Source organism: Dromaius novaehollandiae, chromosome 4 (genome assembly GCF_036370855.1).
Source record: "Dromaius novaehollandiae isolate bDroNov1 chromosome 4, bDroNov1.hap1, whole genome shotgun sequence".
NCBI lineage: Eukaryota > Metazoa > Chordata > Aves > Casuariiformes > Dromaiidae > Dromaius > Dromaius novaehollandiae.
In genome coordinates this window covers 19,640,058-19,667,350 of record NC_088101.1, presented here as the reverse complement: position 1 = coordinate 19,667,350, position 27,293 = coordinate 19,640,058, and the positions used below count along the sequence as shown (strand labels likewise).

The following is a 27,293-nucleotide window of genomic DNA, read 5'->3' as shown; positions in this document are numbered from 1 at the left end:
GTTGCTCTCAGTACTTGACTGGTGCTTTGCATCTGGGACACAGGGAATGAGGAGGTCCTGTCTGCACTCCAGCCTAAGATCCTCAGTCTAAGTGGTTAGTGAGCTCAGAGGAAACCAGGAACAATGTCACTAACACCACTTCATTTTTTGTAGGTATATTAAGACTTCTAAACATTGATCTTTTGCTCAAACTAATGTTTTCTGATGAAACAAACAGTAGGCCTGTAGGTAACTTCCTGGCTGGCTTGACCATGAGTATCTTTACCTGCCATACAGTGTAAATTCTAACTATTCAGCACAGACAGACTTACCTTTATGAGTATCAGATGATCATTCTAGTGACAATGCTGCTTGTTAACATTTTGTGATTGCTCATTTTACGCAGCAATCACCCTCTGAAACCAGGGTAACTCGCTGGCACTGAAAGTTGCTTGGGATGATGTTTGTTCCTAAGTACAAAGCAGGTTACTCTGTAGTCCTTAATACACCTCTTCCATATACAGCTCCTTCTTCTGCTCCATTCTTTCGCAAATCCTGTTCCCTGTCACATTTAGCTGATCTCTCTGTTGCCTGACTGGAGTGGCTTGTCCTTGCAAAATCAATAGGGTCTGTAGGGGTTTTATTGCATTCTCCCCATGGATCTTTAATAGACATCTGAGAGCTTTCTATGTCTTTAGACACCATTAAAGAAACAGTTTTCCTCTTTTCCATTCCCTGCTACCACCTTTGTTTCTATTTCAATTACCTGAGTGGACAGCTTTATTTTTAGAAGGCTTGGAAGGAGTAGAATTTCTCAACCTCTACTCTAGTAAACAGCAGTAAGGAGATGGTGAGAATGCAGAATGCTAGATGAATTTTTACCTTTGTGTGAAACCTTCCCTGTCTACAGAGAATTTGTTTTTTCCTTATCCACCAGTTAGAATGTGATGTATACCCTAATCAAATGCCAGCTAGAGTACTTTACCCTGAACTCTTTTAGCATTTCCACTATAACATTGTTTTTTAAATATGTATTTTTGTATGTTTTGCCGTACTAGTCCAGAGGCAGATTTTGAGTAAACCACCTTCTTAGCATACCAGACACCACCAGAATTCAAGGTTGCCTTGAAACTTCTCTAAACTGTTTATTTGGGTTTTGTTTTTTGTTTTTTCTTCTTAGAGGCATTTTATAGGGTTCAAGACTTCCTTGAAAGTTTTGTCTGGATCTGACAATTATTCTGCTATGGGATGAGCTGTTATTCTAAGGAGAAGAACCGGGTAGCTACCAGGTTGTATTTTCAAAGAATGTCCAAAATATGTGCAGAGTCAAGGCTATATTAGAGCAGGTACTAAAGCTGGAAACTTTCTGCTGAAAAGCAAGATGGTGTCTGTGCTTCCTGGTTCTTGCTTTCAGTATCCTCACCATTACCTGGAATTAGCTAAAGCTTTGATACTTTTACATACCAGGCTGGATGCTATTGCAGTAAAAAAATGCCTTTATCCTTGAGATGAGTTTAATATCCCTACCTTAAACAAGTACAGATACCCTCCAAAATCAGAACCTGAGCTACAATTCCTCCCTTTGAAGAGAGACCATTCAGTGAAAAAAAGTCTCTCACTGCCTTATGGACCACATGGATTCAGTGGCCACATCTCTGATCCCTATTGATATCTCTTGGGAGGTAAACGGGGAGATTTGCAATGGAGATGACCAGTTACCAGGTTCAAACAAAGAGACAACAGCTTTAGGTTAAAAAGTGTCAATAAGAGTGTAAGACCAACCATAAAATGTCAGATGAAAGATCCATCTAGTCCAGTGTGCTGTATTCAGTAACAGCAAATACTGAATTCCTAGGGAAAAGTATAAAGGAAAGGAGAGGCACACTTTTCCCATGAATCCTCTCCCAGGTCTAAGCTATTTCTTCCTCTGAAATTTCCTGAACAGTTGAAATCTATTTTTTAATAACCCTAGATCAATTTATTTTCTGTTAATTTGTCCAATTACTTTTGAACACATGCAAGCTTCCAGCATCTACAAGAGCCTATGGCAAGGAGTTACATAGCTTAACGCTGTATTTTGTTTCCTTTGTTTATTTTAAACCTGCCATGAGCAATTTTGGTACAAGCACATCAGTATTAGAGAGGCTATGGATAACTGTCCAGGCAAACTGAACATTTTTTTTTCAAAATTCTTAAACTTGACTCCTATCTTCTGTGCTCTCTAGTTCCCTGGACAGGTTAAATTCTCTGAACTTCAGTTATCTGACATAACAGATCATCTCAGTCACGGAAAAACCTCTCAATATATTAATTACTTTGAAATTTCTGTCATTTATGCAAAGCTTTAATTATCTGAAACTCTTCAGTGTCCCCCATTACATCTGTATAATTGAAGTTCAGCTGTAATTAGCTGTTAACTCTAACAAGATCAGTTAGAGCAATTAGATCAGTACTCTTTGTTTTGGATACTTACCTCTGTTAAACCTTTCCCAATAGCCAGCAGTGTTAACATTTGATAGTTTGTTCCTGGAAGAATAGAGAAAAACATCTTATTAATTTTATTGTTATTATTTGTTTGTTTGTTTTTTCTCCAAAATCTACATCCTCCTAAACTTCTAAACCTTTCTGGAAATTTTTCTTTCTTTAATCCAAGCAAATTAGTCATGCATAGCTCCCAGGGAGTTGCTTTACTCTAATTTAACATTTGCCTATGACCTGCTTCATACTTCTACTGGTCATTTAGTCTAGCTTCATTTTCCAGGATATCAGGAAATAGGTTTAGGTGATCCATACAGTAGTAGTGCTGTCTTGATAACTATGGTGGTCTGAAGATAAGTGAGGCAAGGTTATATTTTTAATACAAAATACACCTCTCCTGCAAATCTTAACCTTGGTAAGATAGCCCTATTACTAATACACAGAAGACAATATAGATGCCAACTGTACACACTGGGATCAGCAATTTGGTTTTGGGAATGAGGGGAATCACAGTAGGAGATTGTAATAAAGAATTTAGGAAAATAATTTTTTTTTCTGAAGAACAAAACATTTCCAGGGAATACTGATACCAGTAGGTAGCAGATAGATGTATACAAGACTAGTAAGTTAGGTCTTATATGTCTAGGCCTGCCTACACTTTTAGGAAAGAAGCTAAGCCTTAAATAAGTGATTGTAATATTGGTTGTGCAAACAATCAGTAATCCAGGCCTTTTAGTAGGCTTTGCTACTGCAGTTAAATTTAAAGCTATACTCCAAGGAACCTTCTGTATCACTGCAGTCTCACTGGTCTCAGCTCTCAAAGGAAAGATCTGCAGATTACCAAATGGAGGGTTAAAAGCACTGTTATTTACTGTACTACACAGTTATAAATGTTAGAGTAAAGAAGAAAAATTGCACTCCATCTGAGAGTTAAATGAAAACAAGAAGCTCAGTACCTGAAAATGGTACATGCAAGAAGATCTAGAAAGGAGACGGAGTTTTTAACTCTGTAACCGTGATACCTCTAAATTTTAAATGCATCTACCCATCTCTAATCCCAGAGTCTTTGAAATTTCTAACCTTTGTTATTTGTCTAATAAGAAATTGCTCTGAGCTGTCACATCAGTGTCACATAAAGGAGGGTTTCCTGCCTGAGATGCTTTTGCATGGCAAGTCAACCTTGTACAGGTTCTCTTTGACACCACATCATAAGCACATTATTTTCTGCCATATTTCTGTCATTCTAGATCTCTTTCATTATTACTCCGCTCATGTGAGTCTCTTCCCACTAGAGAAACAGAGGCGAGTGTTTTGTACAGCATGACTCAGATCTTCCCCAGCCCTCTCCCTCTACCCCCAACCAACTTTCACCTTATTTTCTCAGATCGTAACTTTGCAATTTAAGAGTACATTTTATTATCTCTGTTTCAACTAGCATGTGCACATCTCTCATTTCAGTACTACCCTCAAATTTCATTAAATTATTACTAGCACTCTCTCAGAGTTCTTAAACAAGGAGACATTTAATAAAACCATTCCTAATATCAATTTCCAGGATGCCCCCAGAGAGATAGCTGTTTTTCACGACCTATTACTTTCACTGTTCTGGCCAGCTCAAGATACGTTAATGTAACCCTATTCAAGCTAGTCTATACTCATTTTCAGCTAATACTTTATATAAAATTCTATCAAATTCCCAGCAGTTAATTTTTTTGTGTCACTACCTTCTCTCCCCCTTTTATATTTCTACCAAGAAGCAATCAAATTTTGATTGGCAAGATACGTTTCTATTTAAAAAGAAAAGAAGATGCATAATAATCCTTATTTTCTACTTTGCAGTGGCACTATTAGACATATCCATTAATGTTTCTCACTTGCTCTAATACAGTGAAAATCAGTACCAATGAAAAGTCTTTCAGGAAGTAATACATCAGTTCTGTCATTCCTGTCTAGATTTTGAAAGGTCTTGTCTGTCCAGGAATGTTAGACCAATTTAACTAAAGCTGATTTAGTTGAGCCAATATATGTTCATACAGAACAGCCTTAAGTTCCAATTGCAAGTAAGTTGCCATTTAACATTTATCTCCTAAGAAGTAAACCAGTGAAGAACAGACTTAAACAACAGTAAGTCTCTCACATGGCAACCTGCAGATAACCCTAGCCCTAACCTTTCTGGCCACTGGAGGCAGAAGGGCAGGACTGTGAGGTCCTGGAGTGAAGGCGAAATCCCTGCTGCCCCAATTGACTGCTGGCAACAGAGAGGATGATTTTATGTAAAATGGCCTCACTTTCTTTGGAAGTGCACACAAACGTAAAATACAGTCTACGACTCAGGCCACATCTGCCCAATGTCAGCTAAAGACTCGTATTACACTTCAGTGTGAGTGGGATCCCAGCACTTAATTTTTCAAAACGAAGAGGAGAATGTGTCCCGTTCCCTTAGCTTTCCATCTGTCACATGTGATTACATTTTCTGCACTTATTCAATGCTGATGGAAAGGAAGGCAGGACTGAATTCAGTGCTGCTTCAGTAATTACACTGCAGCGAAAGCAGTATGTTTGGGAAAAAGCTGCTAATTCCAGTGTGAATTAGCAGTCAGGGAGCAAGACAGGTAGGTGTGGAAGAAGGGGTCCGTATAGTAATTTTTGCTAAATCCGAGGACATTTTTATCTGTAATTATGCCAAATATGATCTGCCTTGTGATATGAAAAGGTTATAAAGCACCAGCTGTTTTTTTTCCAATCCTATGCATCTATTGCATTGCTGACAATGTTCCCCAAACACACTTGAATTTCAAAGCATAATTTCAAAATACAGCAAAGTTAATGGACAACAGACTTATTTTAAGGTGACAAGCTATGTGAGTGGAGAAGTAGCCTAGTCATGGGAGATCCGCCAGCAGAGCAGGTCATCGAGAATCCTACTCATGGAACACCAATATTTTTTAAAGTAATATGCAACCGTTCCTTCACTTTATCTTAAAGAAAGCCCTTGGATAAATAATCTAAGCAAAATTTCAGGACAGTGCTTTTGCAACTCTAAGTATCTGCTTTCACAGTGGCTAAGGCTCTAAAAGGCAGGAAAAATCCGAAGGGTAGCTAGATGTTGTAGGTTTGGATTGCAAAGAAACTTAAGGGAGGAGACATGGGTAGAAACTCCAAGCTAAAGCTGTAGATTTACTCTGTGACTTTGAATAAGTCAGTAAACAATCAGATACATAGAAAAACATCAGTAAATGATAGCTAATATCTCATAAAAGTATTGCAAAAATAACAACTAATGACTGTGTCATTTAGATGGGAGACTAATAAGCACTATACTCATAGAAAGTAGGATTTTTTCAAAGACATGTAAAAGTTACCTGAAGATATACTTTCTCTCAAGACAAAACATGATCTAAACAGTGATTGCTCTATTTAATCAAAAATGTTTGTGCTTTGAGATATTGCAAGGGCTTTCCACAACACAAAAGACTGAGCTAACACGTTCAATAACCATGTGTTTTCTATGCATTCTTCAGAAGCCGTATCTTCTTCATGCTTCAGAAATCACAGGAATATTTTATATTACACTTGCAAGACCACATACAGATTACTAAGAACTAGTCCAGATACAATTTACAGATGTGGGCCAGATGCAAATTAGAGATGTCATTGATTTTAGTGGAGATACCTTGATTTAAAAGGCCTGAGGATGTCATCCAAAAATACAAGATGAAAAAGTCAGGTATTTCCAGATTTCTCCCATCAGTATCTCACATTTCTTTTCTCTGTAAAGGTTAGTTTCAAAATTGCATTTAAGGAAGCCATTTATTTTAAAAGAGTGATAAATATATAGATAAGTGACAGTCAGCCTCAGAAATTCTCAAGACACCATATTCCTGCTGGAAAAGCCAGGGGTAAAATTAATAAGTAGGTTGCATGACAACCAGATGGTTTTGTGGAAGAAAAACAAATTATTGCAATCTCTAGAGGACTAAAACACCAAATAATTAATTCAATACATTAGTTAAACTAATGAGTTGTAAATGTGTCCTTCTCCCCTCCCAGCACACACTTTTGATACGTGCAGCATTTCATCTCTACTTGTAAATTCCACTAAATACTCCTGTTAATCAGGGAAAAGTCCTAAAGAGAAGTCTGCAGCATCACAACACTATTTCTGCTCTAACAACGCTTCAGTTTCCTACACCCAGCCCCATTCAAAGACAAATGCCTCCTCCAGAAACACCCTAAGTCCTAAACTGCACCTAAACATTAGGGCCACTCCTACAAACACTCAACTACATGTGCATCTGCTGGCTTCGGTAAGACAACATGAATGGAAAAGCTTATCTCTGTGTACATGTGTTCATGGGGTCATGCACGCACTGGTGAAATTTGGCTTCTTTCATCATATATAGTGATTAATATATTTATTAATTACATCCTGAATTAGAGAAACGTTTTCCTTTATCAGCAAAAAACATATTTTCTAAGATTAAAATTTTTCCTAATACAACATACTGGCTAGTTGCTTATTTAACTTTGCCAGACTTCAGCTCTTTGAACTCACAACTTTCCTGCAGTGTCCATCTCAACTTTGGATCTTTGGAGAGCTGCTGGGAGGAAAAAATCTCAGATGTTTCAGAGAAGATGGCTTGAGAATCGACATCATTTTGTCTAAGCTATTTATTGAAAATCCCTAGCATCTCATGTTGTGGAGGAAGGCCGTGAAGTTTGGCACCATTTGTGGCTCGTTACAGCTCTTTAGGGTCACAGGTCCCACACGTGCCTTAGATGCATGATAGAACTTGACAGCAAATTTATCCAAAGATTGCTTCAGAACTGCGCGGCTGTTACTCCTGGTTGCACCAAGTTATCAAGACTGCTAATACAAGACCTGAGAAGAAAGCTCTAATTTCTCATGCTATGAGGGAAGAAACGACCTAATCCAAGTGTAGAGGAAATGAGCCAGACAGGTGAGTAAGAGAGGCAATTGGACAGGGGGAAATAAGGTTACCAGTCAGAGAAGAATCTCAGCTTAAATTGGTTTAACAAGACTAGAAGCAACTAGAATGTCTGAAAGCTTGTGTGTAGGCTTGGAGAACGGGAATCAAAGAGGGAGCACATGTGACGAAGCAGGGAACACAAACACGGACACACCTAGGGTCATTAAGACTGGTGCCATGGCTCTAACAATGCCACCGCTGACTGTTCCATACATAACTGAAACAGGTTCACATAACTGAGATCCTCAGTGGAGGACGGGAATAGACTTTTTTGGAAAGGTTACATCTAGGTAACACCAATATAAGTGGTCAAGGGAATGAATATTTGTAACAGGTTACCAAAGGGTGTAGCTAATCCCTCAGAGTCATTGTACTGAAACTGAAGGCTGGTCCAAATGAGGTGGTCTTGTCACCTCAGGTTACTGGCATTTGGGGTGAATAGGGAAGGCTAATCTCCTTTCCTGGAGGCTTGAACTCTGGCTCGAGAAATGCAGAAGGACAGGCAAGGTAATCATAGCTCTTCCTTCTGGCCTTAAAAATATCTGTTCCTGCTTATTAAAAAAACCTGAGAGACCAGTGCCCCTAGGCATTTAATTTTGTTTTCAGAGCATTACAAGGAGGATCAAAAGGCTGAAGCATATTTAGAAAACTAAAAACATTGTAAACAGCTCATTATGAAATATCAGTTAAAATTACCTTTGAATTTGTTTTTGGTTCTATTTATAAAAGTACCACCAATTAGTTAGATTTTAACAGCAATATTGAATATTAGGAAAACATCAACATCTAATAAATAGTGATCACAGCAGGAATTTTCAAATGCTATAATTACTCAGTAGAGAACATTAGTGCTACTTCCTCTCAGCTAAAACATCAAAGCATCTTTTACTTAATTTCATGTGCTGCAGACTAAGAACTGTCAGTATCTTAATGCATTTATCCTTCTTTATTCTGATTTTAAATTGTTGTTTATTTCCACAAATTAATGCCATATTAATGTTACTGTAGTGTTTCAGTTAAATCTCAGAGCAGCAATGCATGTAATACTACAGAGTGCAAAAGATTAAAAAGGGGAGGAAAAAAGAGAAATCAAAGAAGCTAAAAGCATCCAAATTGCATTGTTCAAGGGCCTGTCTGGGCAGCCTGGCAGGACCCTCTTCGCCATTTTTCCCCCTTATATCCAGTCAGAATTTCTTTTGCTACACCTCGTTTCCTTTGCCTCTTGGCTTATTATTGTGCACCTCCAAGAAGACACTAAGTCCATCTTCTCTATAATGACCCATTAGGTAATCAAAGACTGAAATTATATCCTTTCTTAGGCTTCTTTTCTTCAGTCTGAAGAAACTCAGTTCTCTCAGCCTCTCCTTGACATTTCATGTGCTCCGGTTCCCTGACCATTTAGCGACCCTCCACTGGACTCTGGCTAGTCTGATACTATCTTTCTTTTACTGGGAGGGCCAAAACCAGACATAGAACCAGTCATGAGTCCAAATCTGGAATTGTAAGTGCTGAGGAAAGAGGAAAAATAATTTCTCTCAACCTGCTGGCTACACTTCCGCTATTATACCCCCAAAAAGTCTCAAAAACCCAAAACACAGTATATAATTGGATTTCTACATTTCTCCAATGATTTCTATTTCTGTGAGAAGCCAGCTGATAAGTCCTTACACATACAGTAACACTCAGTGGAGGGGAAATGTTGGTATCACAAAGAGGTTTGTACATATCCCATAGAACTTCAGTCTTTATCAGATTAAGTGTAATCTGCTATCAATCTTTATTTGTTTTCAACAGTGAGGAAACAATATTTTTAAAGTGAATTTGGATAAATATCTTTCATTGAAACTTTGCAAAACCTATTTGAATTCACTTTGCTTGGATTGCCAGGAAATTGTTTACACAATTTTGCAGCAATGATGGAAATGCACGTGCATGGTGAACAATGTGCAGGACTGTGTATGTGTATTATAGATCCACACACCTGTTTACTTTTTAAAAAATCCATTGCTGGATGAATGCTGTATCAAAACACAAGGCATTCTTTTGTATCTAATCTAGTTCATTTCTGCTTTATTCTTTCTCATGAAAGAAAAAAAGACATCTTTACTCTGAAAATATAATTGCTTTTTGATTAAAAAAAATTCCACTGGAGTTCTGCTAGAATCTCTGTATTTTGACTGAAAACAACAATTCCCCTTGTCATACCTATCTCAATAATACTATATTGTTTCCACTAAAATCAATGGATCCTGAATTCACCCTGGAAAAAAGTTGTTAGGGCTTTTTAGTTGGTCCACCACTGCAGAATCTGAATGCCAATTGCTCTGCAGTGAGCAGTTTGTAACAGGACAATTACCATCGCCCCAGGTAGTCCTGAAGCTGCTGGACTCTGCATCATGTTACGTCATTTCCCAGCAACACACAAGCTCACCATTTGCTGCAAAATGCTATCCTACGTGCCCAGCCACTAGCATCCATTTTGGTACCCAGGTGATTGCTTGTGCTGCTTCCTATGTCTCTCTTTATACAGTGCACTACAGCAAAGCACTTTGATCAAGCCTGAACTGTTCAGTTACTCAGGGAATGGCCTACTCACATCCCACTCAGCTGGGAGGGACCACAGCGCTCTCCATCCACAGGAGACATTATGGGAATGCTACCTGTCCTGCATTAGCCTGCCCTTCACAATTCAGTGCCTCAAGTCTAAAATGTTTGCCCTCCCCTCAGGTCCTAGTTCACCCTGTTTCCATCACCTCATGCAATCTCTTGCCTTACACAACACAGTATTGTATAAGCATCTTTCCTGTTGAGGCCTCTATTGATAAGTAAATCATGAATGACTGATTTGAAAAAGGAGATGAATGTTTATGCCAGTCACATATATCTTTCCTTCCCACACTGTTTATGCAACTAAAAAGCAAATCAAATCAAAATATGTTCTTTAGTCATCCGAATCAGGATACATTAACTCAGGATTCGGGAGTCACTAGTACCAGACACCAACAGTATTACATGACACAGAAGAAACAACCCCGGGAAAGCTTTTTTGTTTCCATTACCTTGCTGTTTTCTCAGAGAACAAAACAATGCATTTAACCTTGCAGGTCTTGCAGTCCACAGCTTTTCCATTGCACTATCCATTCAACAGTCGCCTCTGATCTTACTCCAGCTCTGGTCTGTAGCCATTGATGGTTTTGCAGAGTGGAAGAGGACAACAGTGAGGAAAAAGCTGCGTGGACTTATTCTGTGCCTTTTGGTCGCCTGTCTTCCCAGATCCTACAACCCTTAAGAAGACTATTCCAAACTAAGATTAGCTCATGCCAAGTATTAACACATTTAAATTAAGGCAAGTGAAGTAATAGTGAGTGTATTTTTCCCTATACAGAGGGAGCCAGTGTTTTAAATACCACAGTAAAATATTAGAGACAAAACGCCCAGAATCCATGGATACAACTAGTATTTAGGCACAGGGCAAACTGGCTCTTTTGTGAGAAAGAGTGCTTAATTCTTCCTTTCACCACTGCAAAGGTATGCTTTAGGCTTCTTCTGTAGATTACAGTTCTCTTTAATGTACTGCAAAAGATGAATCCATAATTTTTAAAGAACTGTATGAACTTCTTTCTAGCTTCTTTTGTGAAAAATAATTATCGTTTGCATGGTATGATATCACTGTTCAAATATTTTCAGAGAGATAACTACTCTCTAATATACATGGTAAACCATACACTTTGGCTAAGCTGTAGCAAGGAAATATCAAAGAAACCACAAAAAATGTTTGCTACTGGCAAAGGCTTTTGTAATGATTTTACAGATGTCAGTCTGCACCTAATTGATTTAAAAATTAATATATTTCTTTACACTTACGAAGGTTAATGAATAATAGTGTTGCTGCTGCACAATAACTGTCATGCTGAAGAGCTCTAAGACTTAATTAAATTTTATATTTCTTATGAAAACCCTAAGACTGACCATTGTTACAGATTTTTCATAGTACTTCTCACTTCATAACTTTTAAATACAGCATACGATGAAGCCTTAGATCCTGAGATAGCTCTGTTTCTTAAAGTCTTAAAGACATAAAGATATAGTTAGTATTACTTTGATGGACTAATAAACCTGCTTGAATTGGAACAGTAATTAGTTTGAACTTCAGCTAATTCCAAGATTTCTTCGTAGAAAAAACTTCTCTGCCTTCTAGTCATTATGGTGTTAATATTTACTACAGGAACAACTGTGGAAATACGTTTAGTTCAACTCTGTTGAACTCTCTAGCAAGCAAGGCATTTAGAGGAGTTACTCTGTATGTGAAATGTTTCAGCCCTGACCCTTGCTAGGATTCACTGGTATGCTTACTTAAAAAATTTCCCTGGTGCTGACAGAGGCCAGGCCAGAAGGAGAAAAAAAACAGGATTACTGAGTAATGGCACTCATTATTTTTTTCTTCCCCTTTCTAACATTAGGTCATTTCTCCAAAGAATTGTTCTTATTTATTTTGTTTGAAAGCTAAAGTCTCAATAACAAGATATGCATGAAATGTCAGACATTGCTGCTAGTCTTCTATTAGTTGTCAGAGCAACAGGCTATTTCACCTAGCATAACTTATGTGACAAGCTTCTCAAAACAAAACAACTGCCATGGAGATATATGTAATGTCAGATATGGTATACTGTACTTTACAAATCACTTCTGAATTCACATAGGTAGAAGTGAGAATCAAAACTCACTCTGGACAACTGAGCCTTGGATCCTACAGCATAGGACATCAATAAAACATCTGACTGGGTCACAGAAGAGGGCTTCTCAGTTTGTGGCTGCTGGAAACACTCCATCCCTCTCCCAATCTCGTAGTACTCTCAGCTGTATATATATTTCTTGTCAGATGGCAGCAAATATCCCATGAGCGAAAAAAATCTACTGCCTCTAAATTATAAGGATTACAGCAATTAAAATGATCCACCTGTTCCCTAGTATGGTGGTCAGAGAAAATCTTAGTGCTCCAAGAATGAAATGCAAAGTTCTTGATGCAATTAAAGAAAGACCCTATGAAGATGCAGACCTTCCACATGGGACTCTTACTGAGCTTCAGTTTCTCAGGGTTTTTCTTCTTCTCCAGAGAAGAAAACCTGCTCAAACCAGAAACAGGACACTAAATATTTTCCCACAAATTACAACATTGCTGCTGTTTGAACCTCTGTCACTATATTGTCTGTAACAGGTATGTAACCATGGCTCTGATAAATGCTGTTTATCTGTTTATCTCTGATAAATACTGGGTGGAAGAGATTATTTTCAGTTTGGAGTTAGAGGCAGACTAAGGAGCTAAACGCTAACTCTAAGCAGTTTAAGGTCCTTTGAGTCAGTGTTGCAGAACAAATATAAAACTTTGTTAGGGTTTCTCAGCACAGGGTAACATATAATCTAGTTATTTATTCAAAAAACATCTCCAAAAGAAGACATTATTCCCAAAGAGTACATTTTGCTATTTTTCAATTGATTCCAAGAACCAGGTAACTGCCTAATTAAAATTCCTAGGGGTTCTGTTTGTTGTTGGCTTTTCTTTTTTTAAGATTTGTCCCTCTAGACAGTCATATATACAGAATTATTGCCTACAGTTGGTATTTCGCAGAACAAAACAAGAGACAAGCCAGCATTCTTCATCTAAAAGAAAAGTCACTTCTAACAACAAACTGGTTGCCTCATATTCACATCCCCAGCATGGCAGAAACATGATGAACGCAATCATTTTAGGACGGAGATCCCAAAAGCCATTCTTTAAAATCCCTTTTATCCTCCAGCTAGCTAACTTGCATATTAATTGGTTGACAACACACGAGATGTTACACTAGAACAAATGAGAAATGCTTCTTTTACCAACTTCACGTAAGTTGGTTTGCATCCACATCACAATAACTACCCATGACAGTGCTCTCTCTAGTTTTGCACAGAAGTATTTACACAACAATTGTTTCATCAAATCTTATCAGCTGTTTTTCTTTCTACTCAGTCAATTATATTCCAGTCCTAAGGAACAGACACTTCAAAAGGTGCATTGCCCTCCTATCAAAACATACACTCTTCATGTCAAAGGAAAACCATTCTCTTCTGTGACCACCAACACATCTAAGTCACTAGGCGACTGTATTTTCAACCTCTTCCCTCCCCTCCCCTCCCCTCCCCCCTTCACTAAAATGAGCCTTCATGTGCAGGCAACACTTGCTTTTTAATATATATTTAATCAGTCACTGAATAAAATACAGAGATGAGCACTGAGGTAAGCAGCTGAACACAGATCATTCCCCAGTTCAGACAAGCGCTCCAACCTCTGTGCTATAAGCCCATACTCCTCCAGTTTTGCTTCCTTTTCAGTTCTTCAGTGGACATTGGCCCAATTTCAACAGAGGCATGCCAAGTTCAGAACAGCCTGGTGGTTAAGGCATGCTTCAGAAAATTGGAGACAGATCTGATGCACTACAGCACCCAGCAAGATACAGGATTTCACAGTGGTTTTACATTTTGTAGGTGAAGACTCTAGCCAGCTGGCTAGTATGTGAACAGCCAGCAGTAACAGCAACATGACAGAAAAGCCTAAGTCCTGTAACAGAATAATTAGAAACATTACTTATGAGACATTATCCCCCAGGACGACATTCTAGGTCATTGATCCAAGTAGAAAACAGTGTTTCTCTGAAGTTCTGTGGTAGTCACATAATTCCTGCAGACATAAGTTTACACACCCTGAGAACCTTACAGCTCTTAGAGTTACCTTTTCACACTCCCTGCTATTATTAAGGATTCTCCAGTGTTGTCTCTGTTTCTAATGACAAATCACATTTGCAACTGTCCTGAACAAATTCAAGAAACCAACAGCATTAAATTTTCACAGTATCAAAAAGAAATAAGGGGCAATATTGAATTTAGATACCCTCTGAATGGGAAGAAAAAAAATATTCCTGTTCAGGGGATATCTGCCTTCTACACCTTTTAAGAATAAACACCCTCAATAAGCACCATCACGGATAGAATAATAAGATATTATAAAATAAACTGAACAGGAAGATTTCAGCATCAAAGAGGTAACTTCTGCTGCAAGATTTGCACTGTGGGAGAATCCATAGTGTAGGAAAGGATTCAATTAATGAATTATGTTTATACTTCATTTAGTTTTTCCCCTTAACAAGGGACAAAAACACCACCACGGCATAGTCATCACAAAAAAACAGTTAGTGTACATGAATACCTAGTTCATTTACAGGACAAGACCTTCAGTCACAACAGATAAGGAGGGTATGGTGCACATCACGTTCCTATTTCCATGCTCATCCAGACTGTAGGACCTATTAGAGTATAGCCTCCATTCCCTCCTTTGAAAGGAAATCAGGATGTATAAAGGGATGGTGCACATGTAACTCTTTTATCGGTATACAATTAGAATAGTGCTAATGTAATTTTCTTGGTAGTCCAGCTTTGATACACAGTATATTTTGCAAAGCACTTTACGAAGCAAAGCATCACAGAGAAATGACTGCCCAAGGTCACCTGGCAACCCAATGGCAAAATTATCAGTACAATCTGGGACTCTTAGCTCCATCTAGTTAACAACGTTTGGACCACTCTATATCCCTTACATACTTGCTTCATGTGGATCATTTCTCCTGTTGCCCTTTTTCAAACACCAGGTTGCTCAGTTGACGCCCATTACTTTCCCAGCAGCTCCTATGTTACTTGTGCTCTTTTCCATTGAAGCTATTTGTCATCCTTTGCTGCTAGCTCAAGAGCAGAGCTAGGGACCTGCCACCACATCAGTTGAAACAAGCAGCAAAACCCATCCTGATCTTGCCAGAAGAGAAGCTTGCTGCAAATTAGCACACAATTATTCTTCTGCTATAGTCCCTCTTGGAACTACATGAAAATGGTACTGAACAGAAAAGAATAAAAAGGTCTCATAATCCCACTGTACTCTCAAGAGCATAGTACAGTACTTTGGAATCAAAAGACAACTGATGGCAGTGATTTTTCTTTCCATTATCCCTCACAGACATCTTCTATCTGCCTTATTGCTGTTCACAACACCGTAGTGTAGAGTGTGCATTTGTGTCACTGATTAAGGAGGACGTATATGATGGTATTTCTGAACCACCCCCAGTCTGTGCTTTATTAACTCCTTAGCGGCACTGACAGCTGGCTTGTACACTGCTTTAAGTTCTCGTGCTTCTTTTTCAAGTCCTTATTTACTGAGGATATTTCAGTCAGTCAGCTCAGGGAATGAAGCTGTTAGAAAGATGTCACTTCAGCTGAAACAGTGACACATTGTGCTATTTGTTTCCATCGTCCAACAGTGAAATGATGGATAGAAAAGAACTAAAATTTAAGTTATTTCCTAAACGATAAAAAGCATGTATTTTATTGATGCTTCCACATTCACTCAAAGTTTCTAACTACTGCCTTTATTGTTTGTTGTTAATTTTGCTTTTCTAAACAATCACACAACCAGCTTATTGCACGTAGCCGTTTGCATAGAAACACACACATACATGCTAAACACAAGCTATTTTTGCTGTTCAAATAGCAGCCAGTTCTACAAACAAACTAGTTTCAGCATAACTCACAACTGCAGCATCACAGAAGCACAAGGAAAAGCTATCATCATTTCTTCGCCCAGAAGAAAAATAGTTTCAAAGAGGCATTCTTTAACTCCTCTTATCTTCAAACCAGAAAATTTTATTAGCAATTTATACAACTGGGTACGGTTGCCATAGTTGGTGGTTTAGCATGACTTCATTTGCATTTGTTATCAAATATTTGATATTATCTTTTTCCTGTTCTGTACTTCCTTGCCTCACTGCTCATTTTCACTGCCCTCTATTCCTCTCTAATTATGTATCTGTGGCAACAGGCACTGCAAATACAGCTACCATTTGATCCTGTGTTACTTAGCCATAATGTGTGGCTTCAAATGCAAGGCATAAAAACCTTATTTTAAACACAAATGTATCTTCTGAAATGCTGTATCTTAAATATGAAAGGGGCCAAAATCGCTGCCAAAGCAGCCAATGACTGCTAAAAGTCTAAGATGCTGCTGTCTTGACTGGACATATAAATGTGGTATATACTAAGTCAGCAGAAATTCTGAAAGATTGACATTCTAATGCAACTCTTTAAGAACTTATGATAATTTCTTATCAATAAAAACGATGTTAAATTCATTACACATTTAAAAATTCTATACCTAAAAAGGTCTTTCAATTTCCTGACAGTTTTTGTCAATCAAATTAAAAATTTGCACACCCTACAAATTTGAGTTCAATCTTTTTATGGCTCGGAAATTAAGGAAGGTAATTTTCTTTTATGATCTTTATTTAGAGCAAACCAAATTCAAAAACTAGACTGTTTAAAACAATAGAGGTAGAAACTGATTCAGCTACTGGCCAGATTTTATCATTACTATTTTCTGTTTTTCATTTCAGTATATGAAGAAGTGGCGAGAGGATTCAGGAGAGAGAAATGGATTGTACAAAAATTAGTTCAAACAAATTCTCTAACAGCATTATCACCAGCTTGCATCAACTTGGAATACATATATTTTTCCCACTCATCTTCCAATTGCATTATAATGCAAGGATGTTCCAGGCAGCAATGACACAGGAAGACTGAGCAAGAACAGGTCAATTCTTTCCAATTGCCATAAAAAGCCTATGCTGCTGATTGAACTGAGTACAAACAAGACAGAAAATAGCTTCAAAGGTATCAAGACACATTTATAAAATGGTGCCAAACAGCTATTTAGGCCCAGGCTTGGATTTACCGTGGGAAGTCCAATACGACTTTAAGCCTCCGACTCAGAGGCGGCAACTGTCTATACCACAAAGAGTGCCAGGGAAACCAAGGCAGTTACCGCAGACAGCATGACAGAGGTTTGCATGCGCACAGAGTCTTCTCTCGCTCCACTGCTCCCTGTACCATACAACTTTATCTTCTGTTCAGTCTCGCAAGCCTAACAACACAGCTCTGAGTACTCATCGATACAGTATTTCTGTGAAACATGCAGCTGAGGCACCAGGATATCCTCAATACTCTTCTACACTAATACCATGAAGGGAAGTAACAGCTAACACTCCGGAACCATCAGGTTTAATCACAAACATTTTGCATGGTTTTGCCACAGGGCAATGATACTTAACTTTCCTGTTTATGACTGCTAAAAAATGCTGGTGCTAGGAGACATCTGACTGCTAAAAGTTTATAAAGCAACCTAAATATGTCTGCTAACAGAAGAGAGAGAAAGTGTACAGCAGAGTGAATTACAGCAAACATCAATGAAAAGATGCTGTATTTACAGGACTGGTGAAGTCAGAGTAGAACTCTGCAAGGCTCTACTAGATCAAATATGGGATATGTGAACACAGAACAATTTTGCTCTTGCCACGTGTCATCTATGTTACCAGAAAGTAACACAGGGCATTATCTTCTCTAAAGTCTTATTTTCTGTAATCCAGCACTGCAATTATAATGCTTATTTAAGATTCTCAAACACTCTGTGGGTGTGGGTGATACAGAAAAATACATATACAAGTAATGCCCAAGTGAGCTTGTACTATCAACATCTGCTCCAGGCAGTAAGAATAAAATGAATGATTTCAGAACTTAGTATTTTCCACCTTGTTGAAGTCAGTTTCCTCAATGTTTTCTCCACCCCTGTCCATTTTCATTCATTCATCTCCCTCCCTGAGAAAAGTTTAGGAGCATTATCATTTGCATTCCAGCATAGCTTAAAGGCTTCTTAAGCCGTGGTGTTATTAGATGGTAAGTATATCTTCAGGGCACGTTGTCCTAGATCAGAAGCACCCTACCTATGCAATGAAAACAGCTGAACCGGTATGAGCTCAAAACATTTTTGAATTTCATGTGAGCAGACTTCCTGCTAGGTCGGGGGTTAGCTTTCCTTTCACAGTTTGTATAAAGCTGGAGTAAAATCATTACAGTTGTGCCAGGTAACTTGACAAATGCAAACAGGTTATCATACTCCTTCCTGGTCAGGTATGTACTACAGAGCCAGATTTCATGAATGAGGAACCATGACCTCAGACTCTTCAGTTTTAGGTACCAGAGACTCAGAGGCTTGTTCTGTGCTACAGCTTGTTTTGTAATATTACAGCAACTGGCTGAAGAGACAAGAAACAAAGCTTTGTTAGAGTAAGTTCCCAGACTAGTAAATATTTCTCACAACAGAAACAGATGAGAAACGGGATTATACAGCCTCTATGTACTACCCTTGAAAATAAAATGAAACTGTAAAAAGAAAAGCAATTGTAACCATAGTTCACAAATTGCATGGATCTCTGTTCACAGCCTCTGCAAAGAAGAGATGGTAGTCAAAGCTCTTATTTCAACATATCGAAGCAACAACTGTGAACCAGTTGAAGAACTTACCATTGAGTTCAGGGAGGACATGTTGCTACCCCTAACCTACTTATCTGTACTAGGAAGACTAGTTTTCAGCTTTATTTTCAAGCCAAGAATAATTTTTGCACCATTTGAACGAATAATACCTATAGGACCGAAGTTCCAGAAAGAACAAACACATGGGATGCAACCCATTAGAGTTTCTGTATATAATGACAGTGTTAGGAAAGGAAGTATTTTTCTCCCTAAATGGTGTGGAAAAGTCACCTACTTTGGCCTACTCATTAGCCTAGAGGAAATCCATCCTATCAAAAATACTGGGAGCTGAACTGGGTCTATAGCTGAGATAAATGATTGTTGTTCCTAATAGAATAATATGAATGTGTAATAATAATAGTGAGCATTTACACAGTGCTTCTACCTATATTTTCCAAACAGCTTTATAAAGATTAGCTAATAAATTCACAAAATAACTATTCAAAGGAAGTGATTATTAGGTAATTGCCTGAAGAACACAACCCAGAGATATTTTCTTTAACCCTGTCTCATGCTTTGACTTCCACATAATTCTAACATAAATCTCTGCTGGAAAATCATTTGGATAATTACTGTGGATTATAGTTTGGGAAGTCTTGACTTTTATTTTTTTAATTCAGTTGCAAAAGTGAGAGAAACCATTTAATAGATAGCCTGTCTTGCCTTATTTGAAAATATTCCACTATAAACTAAGGACTTCACATTCAAATAGCAGGAAAGGACAAGCACAGGGTAACCTTGTGAAAGATGGCCATTTCTCATTTCTCAGTGTGGCAGGTATCCTAACTAGTCTATATATTTCTGAGCACAGGCAATTAGACAATGCTAGCCCTTATCAACAGCAAACTGAGCTCCTTCTGTTCTATGCTTCTGTCTGCCTTCAGACCGCTAAGTATTTTCATATGATTTTATTTGGGGAAGAAAAGGTGAATAAAAGTGAATAACTGGCTTGATTAGCCTTTAATAAGAGCTTGGTTTGCGGGGGGTTCCTTCCTTGAAATTAATTCTGCTACATTCTGTTGCTTTTACAGAGGCTTGTTTTAATGCACAATAACTACACATTGAGCTCTGTCCTTCGTGCCTGCACACTCAGTAGCTGTTCCTTTCTCATGCCCTTACTTTTCTGAGCTCTCTTCCTTCCCTCTAATTAGCACCAATCCTTCAGGTCCCTGAGCAATGAGACACCACAGACAAGCCATTATAAGAATAATAAAGCACTGTCTCAAATTGCACGGTTTATTGACAGACTTCCATACCTAGAGAGAGGCCAGTAAGCTCAGAAAGGAAGCACTGGGCTGTATTTCCCAAAGGCTAACTTCAGCCAAGAGCCAGCCTCCTGAGGATCCTTCCACAATTCATGCCAAGAAACAGGATTCCTGTGAGATTATCCAGAGCATCTAATCTAAGGCTTCTGTTCTGAACTGCCCTCTGAAGGAGCCTCATAAAAGTTAAACACTGTGAGCATATTCCTCCATATTTCCCTCTCAAAAAATAGTTCACTGTATATCAGGACAGATAAGTTGCTCTGAGAGAACTGCAATTCAGAGAGCAACTGGACTGCTACAACCACTCCAGATGCCATGCTGCATTTGAAGCATGTTAGATTAAAAGAAGAATAGGTCAGGGCCCTGGGAGAGCAGGCTCCTTGTTGATGAATCACACTTGTGACTATCTAGGCAGGTATCGAAGTTTTTGCCTCTTAAAAACCTTAGCCAGATTCTCCTTGGAAACATGAGAATTAGAGGGAAATGCATGTAGCACACAACCTGGAGAGCCTACTAGCAAAGCATGTCAGACAGGCAGGTGCCTAGTCACAGGCACCTCGTGCTATCTGAGATGTCCCAGGTTATCTGAGATAGCCACATGGGGCTGGCAAATTTGATCAAAAAACATGAGAGCACTGTGCAAGCAGATGAATTCCACTCCAAATGCTGAAAACGGGACCCAGAATTCCTTGTTCACCAGCCATCATTAAAAGACTCACTTAAAGGGATGCCTCTGATGGCAACACCTTTGCATCTGAGCTAGGATTCCAGGTGGACAAATTCAAGCAATAGGCACACTGTCCTGCATTTTTGTAAGGTATCTCAGAGCTGATCACCTCATTGGGGCTGACTGCAGTTATCCAGCTTCCTTCCTCCTCTGCGATCTGCAATAATCCAACACACTTTTAAGCAATTAAGTAGCCTTTTTCTTAGATTACAAGTTTAAGACCTCACTGGATTTTGTTACCATCTCTAGTTTCCCCACTCCATCTCTGGTTTCCTCTGGAGTTACAGGCTGTCCACGTGGGACATCCACACCATAAACCCAAGATTTTTTATGTTACTTTTTTACTTTATGTTATCCTGTCTGCCCCTTTCTATTCAGACAACTGCTTTACTAATTTCTACCCATTCTCAGCCTCACCTAACAGCAAATCACTGACCTAAATTTCCTTTAAAATATTCAGGACATAGCTACTTGTTAGAACCTGTTAGAACAACCTATTTTTTAAAAGATGTCTTCTCTACCTACAAAGAAAAAGACTACCTTCTTAGACTGATGGTGTGTACACTCAGCCTACCCGGAAAAACAAAATATCAAAACCAAAACATTTCACCACCAAAAATGCAAGATTTTTTTCCAAGCTGTAGGATTCTATACTCCAATTTATATCTTAGTGTAATTATCTGAATGACTGTCTTCAAGTAACTGCCAATAATTTTGCTTTATTTCACGCTCAGATGTGAACAACCTGCTCTTCAGCAGTTACAAAGTCTCGTTAGCTTCCACTGGACTAATTAAACCAATTAAGGGCTCACAGTGCTACATCAGCTTCACTGCTAAACCAAACTTCAGACTCAAATGCCATAAATAAATGCCATTACCGACCTGAAAATACTTTTATTCTCCCGAATGAAAACTTAACTAAAAGTTTAACTAAACTTAGCTTAACTAACTTTAGCTTAACTAAAAAATAACCATTAGCCCTTGATGAATGTTTCTAAAGTCATTATTTCCCTGCTGGATGTTTTCCATCGACTCCCACAACATCTATCGCAAAATGTCATCATTCTTCTTGAATGGGAGTATATATTTTGTTACACTGTGTAATGTCATATTTTTATACCATTTAATTTATTGTTTTCTAAAAAAAGAACTCTATTGGCCTTTAAGAATTTTGCATGAGACATAAATGCAAACAAACTCTGGCCTTCCTGAAGCAAATGCTAGTTTTTCCCCTCGCCACTTATGTTGTCTCCAGTTCTGTCTTATATCAGTGTAATTCTTGAATGTTTTATCCCAAGAGGATAACATTCAGTTATGCAATCAAGGTGGTTTTGGCACAGACTCTGTTTTTCAGATACCAGACAGCTTAGAAGATCAAATTAATAAACAAGCTTGATTATGCTAATGAAGGATTAAGCATATGTTCTATCTTTTTCTTTGATGCTAAATTTGCCAGTACAAGATACATTTATCTAATCCATAGTTCTAACTGCTTGGGGATTTTTTAAAGTTTTTATTTGCTTTTCATCCACCATACCTCATATCTCTTATAGAAAAATGTCTATGCATTTTACACATGATGATGACCTCTCTCTGAAATTTTTAAACCTACCCACATCATTCAATAGTTCTCTTTTAAATTCTGTGGTTTCTATATTTCTGAAAAGCACTCTACTAAAAGCTACAAATATGTTCCATGAAAAATTCAGATTACTATCCCACCCAGAAAAATTACATGGGATTTAGAAAAAAACAGCACAGTTTTATAAGACTCCAAAAACCAGTAGCATGTAATAGGGAACAGTATTTGCCTATAGGTTTTGACAATCTACTACTGCTTCAATTTATATTTAAAGACAAAAAAGCCCTATAGGAACTCTTATCATTTTCTATTAATACTCTTGGAAAATACAAACAGACAAAGTCATATTACTGTCTCAGATACGAGCTATCAACTCATTGTACAATGAAAAAATGTCCCTTCAGGTATCTGGTCAATTGACACAAAGATAATTCTAAAAGAAATTCATTAACTGAAGCCCCAGCCGCCATCTAACACTTAGTAATTCCTGTGTCTCCTTTATTCTAACCTATGCCTTCCCCCCAGGGGTGGCTATTTCAAAGATTTCTACTCCAAGAGCCAGCCTGTCTCACCCTCTCTCTGGCCACCCATCCTTTCCACATCTCTAACACACACAAAAAAAATCATTTCAAATATCCAGAAGTTAGGATTCTGATCTTAAAAGGCAACTCAGTCCACTGAAAATCCTCAGCTTAGAGGAGGAAGGCTAAAAAAATGAGGACCTTTTTAGCTGCTTTCTGGTTTCTCATTGCATCTACGTCATTTTTGAAATGTCCTTCTGCAAACAACTCTAATAGTTTTTTTTTAATTATTTTTAACAAAGGGAGACTTAAAATCCTGTAATGACAACACTGCATGCATATAAAGATCTTTACTACCCAGTGAGTCAATATTGATGATAATAATAATAATAAAGTCTTCCTCATGGAAAAAACAGCTTTCACTATATATCCCTGTGGATACAGGCCCACGATGTTAGGCTCTAAACTGGCTATTTTCACTCACAGAAAAGATCGCAGTATCAATGTGGACACACTCTGAAAGCATTCGCTCAATGCTCAGTAGTAGCCAACATTCAAATAGGAAGTCATGAATTGTTAGGAAGAGTATAAAAACCAAACACCATTACACCACTGTATGCATCTATAATGCAACCACATCCATTCCAAAAAAAAAGATACAGCTAAGTAGATGATTTGCAGAAGAAGGCAGCAATACAGAAATGAGAGATATGCAGTAGTTTTATATACAAGAGGGTTTAAAAATACTACAATTCCTCTGCTTGCAAAAGAGATGGTTAAGGAACACACCTATTAAATCATAACTGATTTGGAGAAAGTGAATAGAGACTGGTTATTGTCCAACTCTTATAAATAAAAATATGAGTGAAAGTCCAAAGAAATTCTCAGGCCACAGATTTAAAACAGACAAGATGAAATACTTTTTGGCACAGGGTATTATTTTCTCGTGGACCTCACAGCCAGAAGATGTAGATGCCAAAGTATACATAAAGTCACGTTTATTAGATCTCAGTGTGGCTATTAAACACGGTAGCCTAAATTTGACCTCTTCAGTAAGCCCCCAGAACACCAACTAGAAAAAAGTGGGATGGCATATCAGGGAAAAAAAACGTGATTTATATTTTTCCTGTTCTTTATATTTCTGTCATAGAAAACCATAGCTGATCATAGTCATGTAGAGGTTAGAGTTTTGTCCATCTGTGTACTGGAAAACTGTGATACACAAGTCTTGACCCAGAACTCTTTACAGAGTCATCGCTGAGCTATATATTAATATATGTGGGACATCAGTAAGCTTGGCATATAACTTTGTTAGTAAAATTTTCTGTGACTGGGCCTACTTCTGTAAATAAATTCTTTGTCTCTTCCCATTCTCAGTGTTACCAAATGTAGGGAATCAAGCAATTCCATAATCAAGCAATTCCATAGCTTTAATTTACCAACATCACAGCTAACCTATTTTCTTTTAAATAAAAACTTTTGACATTTCTTCTCTCAAAATGGCATTTCCAAGTGGAAACTATCAGTGTCAAAAAATGAAAGAAAATTTCATTTTGTTCACTTTTGAACATGTATCTGAATCTGAATGACTTTTTATTCAAATTAAGATTTTTTCTTGAAATTCTAGTCAGTGTTTTGCAAATGAAGATGTTTTTTGATTTTCTACAACTAAACCCAGTTTCTTTAATGAAGCTTCTCTATGCCTTCTCTGTGCCTTTTTTTGATAAATGTTTCCAATCGTAAAACAAAGCTTTCAGAACAAGACTGTTTACTTCCTAGGCAGTAACTCTTTCATGAGAAAGATGTCTTGGTCCTTGCTATTCACATTACCAACTGAAGCATATTTTCATTTTTCCGTTGACTGCTTCATCATTACAGAGATACTCAGAGATGTTTTTGATTCACAGTTAAGTTTGATTAGTTAATCAGATTTGTTTGAAGATACCTACAGGTATGGAAAATTAGCATGTCAAATATGCACTCATGTTTGATGAATAATGAAGTACAAAAGATCTTGAACAATAAAGCAAAATACATTTAGAATGACTAATCTTTTGTGTTCTGGTATTAACAGCTCAAGAATGTATGATCACTAAACCTATTAATTTGTACAGAATAGCTGCTTCTATACACCATGAGAGGCACTTTTAAAACCATGTCTGTGGCATGCAGCATTCAGGACAACATTCCACCTGTACTTGTGTTGTTTCTCTGCATGTTGTCTCATGCCTTTGGGGGGAAGATGATACATTATCTTCTACCACAAATAATGTATATATTTTGCAGAGCTAGGTATGGTGTTAAAAAAAATAATGCCTATAAAAATATTAGGAACAAGATTCAACCACCCTAAAAAAGTATATAATTAAGCTATTTTTAATTTGTATGACTTAATAAAAATCTATCCTTTACTTCAGAAGCCTGAGTCTACTCTAAAGATTTTCTGAATAAGAGCTTTCTACTCTGAAAATATAGCGTGCTCCTAATAGTTACAATATATAAAATTTACCTTAAACTAAGTAAGGTATTATTAATAGGATATTTTCTGGCCAAGTAAGATGAGTTTTCATTGTATATTATAAGACAAAAATGTATCTGAGGTGTAGGAAATCTGCTCACTTTTTATTGTAAAACGTATTCTCTCATACTAAAATCAATTATCTTTTCCCAAAAGAAAAATCATCTTTGGCATAGTTTCTTTAATTCTTCTTTGGCATTTAATAAAATTGCTACACCAATGTTTTCTCTTTTTCTGTTCTCTATTACTACATACAGAATTTTGAGAAATCCTTCAAAGTTCTTCTTTGTCCTTGTAGTCTTCCTTTTGCAAGTGTTCCTGTCCTATGACTGGGAATTAGCTATCCATAATGTAATAACTATGTTTATTCTAAAATTGGATTGATTTAAACAATAAGGAGGATTTAGCAAAAAAAATAATCTCACCAGGTATATCTACAGTGTGGGATCCAAGAGCCCTTCCTAGCACCTGCATCCAGGACGTGACCCAAGCACGCGTTCCACATCTTCCTGTGCTCTTGGTTTCCATATGAAGGAGAGACTGGATTGCGGGCCAGAAAGAAGCTGCAGAGTTCAGATATACCCCCAGCAATTCAAATTAACATAATTTTATCACAGTGTATTTATCTGGGAATAATGAGCCTACATTCAAGGACCATACTGAATCAACACAATTTCCACTTAAGTTCCTGTGCTAAATGTATTTTTTTCATTGGCTCCAGTTCTGCCTCATTCATTGCTATATTGGATCCTTCTGAATTGCTCTTCAGAAGTATCTAGTTTTTTTTTTTTTTTAAACGACACACAAGCACTTAAGTAGAATGTAGAAAGTCTAAATTCCCGAGTGCACTACAGGACTTCTGTAAAGAGAAATACTCTCCTGTTCATAAATAGAGACTAACCGCAACTAACTCAATAACCAAACTCAACTCCCTTCAGTTCCTGATGAGTGTCTTGGTTGTGAGGTGATTTTTCCACTAAGTAGAACAGCAACTGGGAACAAAAGAAATCTCAGTTATCTTGTCCATAGGCTTATCAAATATTTTGCTAATTGGAGTGCAATATTAAAAGCATGGAGACAATTTGCTCCAGGATCTCTCTAAGGAGGTACCACAGCATACCAACAGACACCAGCTAATGCTGAGGCACTGAAAGAGGAATATTGCCTCAGCTGCTTTAGATCCTTCTGCCCAGACTCTGAGAATAATCATGCAAGGGTCAGCACATACAGGACGAAGAGGTACTTAGAGAGGATTCAGTTTTACCATCTTCTCACCTCTTACTAATTACAAGATCAAGAATAAGCCTAATAACAATTTATTTCATAATAAGCCTAATAACAGTTTATTTTTCTGGAGGGAAGACCACAGGGCCAACAGATCGAGAAAATTTGGCTGTGTGGCTCTAACAACGCAGAGCAAGATTCACAGTAAGGAGGTATCATGGACAGCTGTGACCTCTGGAAGGCATCCTCCTTTTCTTTGGAGGAGTTAGGAACCTTAGGAAGGGCTCCATTAAGCTTTCTTCCATCTTAGCCATGTGTCCCTTCCAGCAACCTTTTCCCCACTGGAAGAAGTAGATCTGAAAGCCTAAATAAGGAGGGCAGCAATAAAAACAAAACAAAAAACAAGAAGCTCTGAGATCATGCAAAAAAAAAAAATTGTTTAAATCTAGTGAAACAACTTAAAATGAAGAGGCAATTAATGGTGATTAAAACAGTGTTACCAGGTCTCAGATAGCTTTCTGTAACGTAACAGAAGAAAATACTACACAATTTATCAAGAAGTTTGGTGGCAC

At 37.7% G+C, this 27,293-nt stretch overlaps 1 long non-coding RNA gene across 1 annotated transcript in view; it reads right to left on the bottom strand.

The window, feature by feature from the left end:
• Nucleotides 1–27,293, bottom strand: part of LOC112988712 (uncharacterized) — a 90,726-nt gene that overhangs the window by 59,376 nt on the left and 4,057 nt on the right. The window contains exon 2 of the long non-coding RNA XR_003260606.2: nt 2,453–2,505. This is a non-coding gene — a long non-coding RNA (uncharacterized LOC112988712). The remainder of the gene's footprint in view (nt 1–2,452; nt 2,506–27,293) is intronic.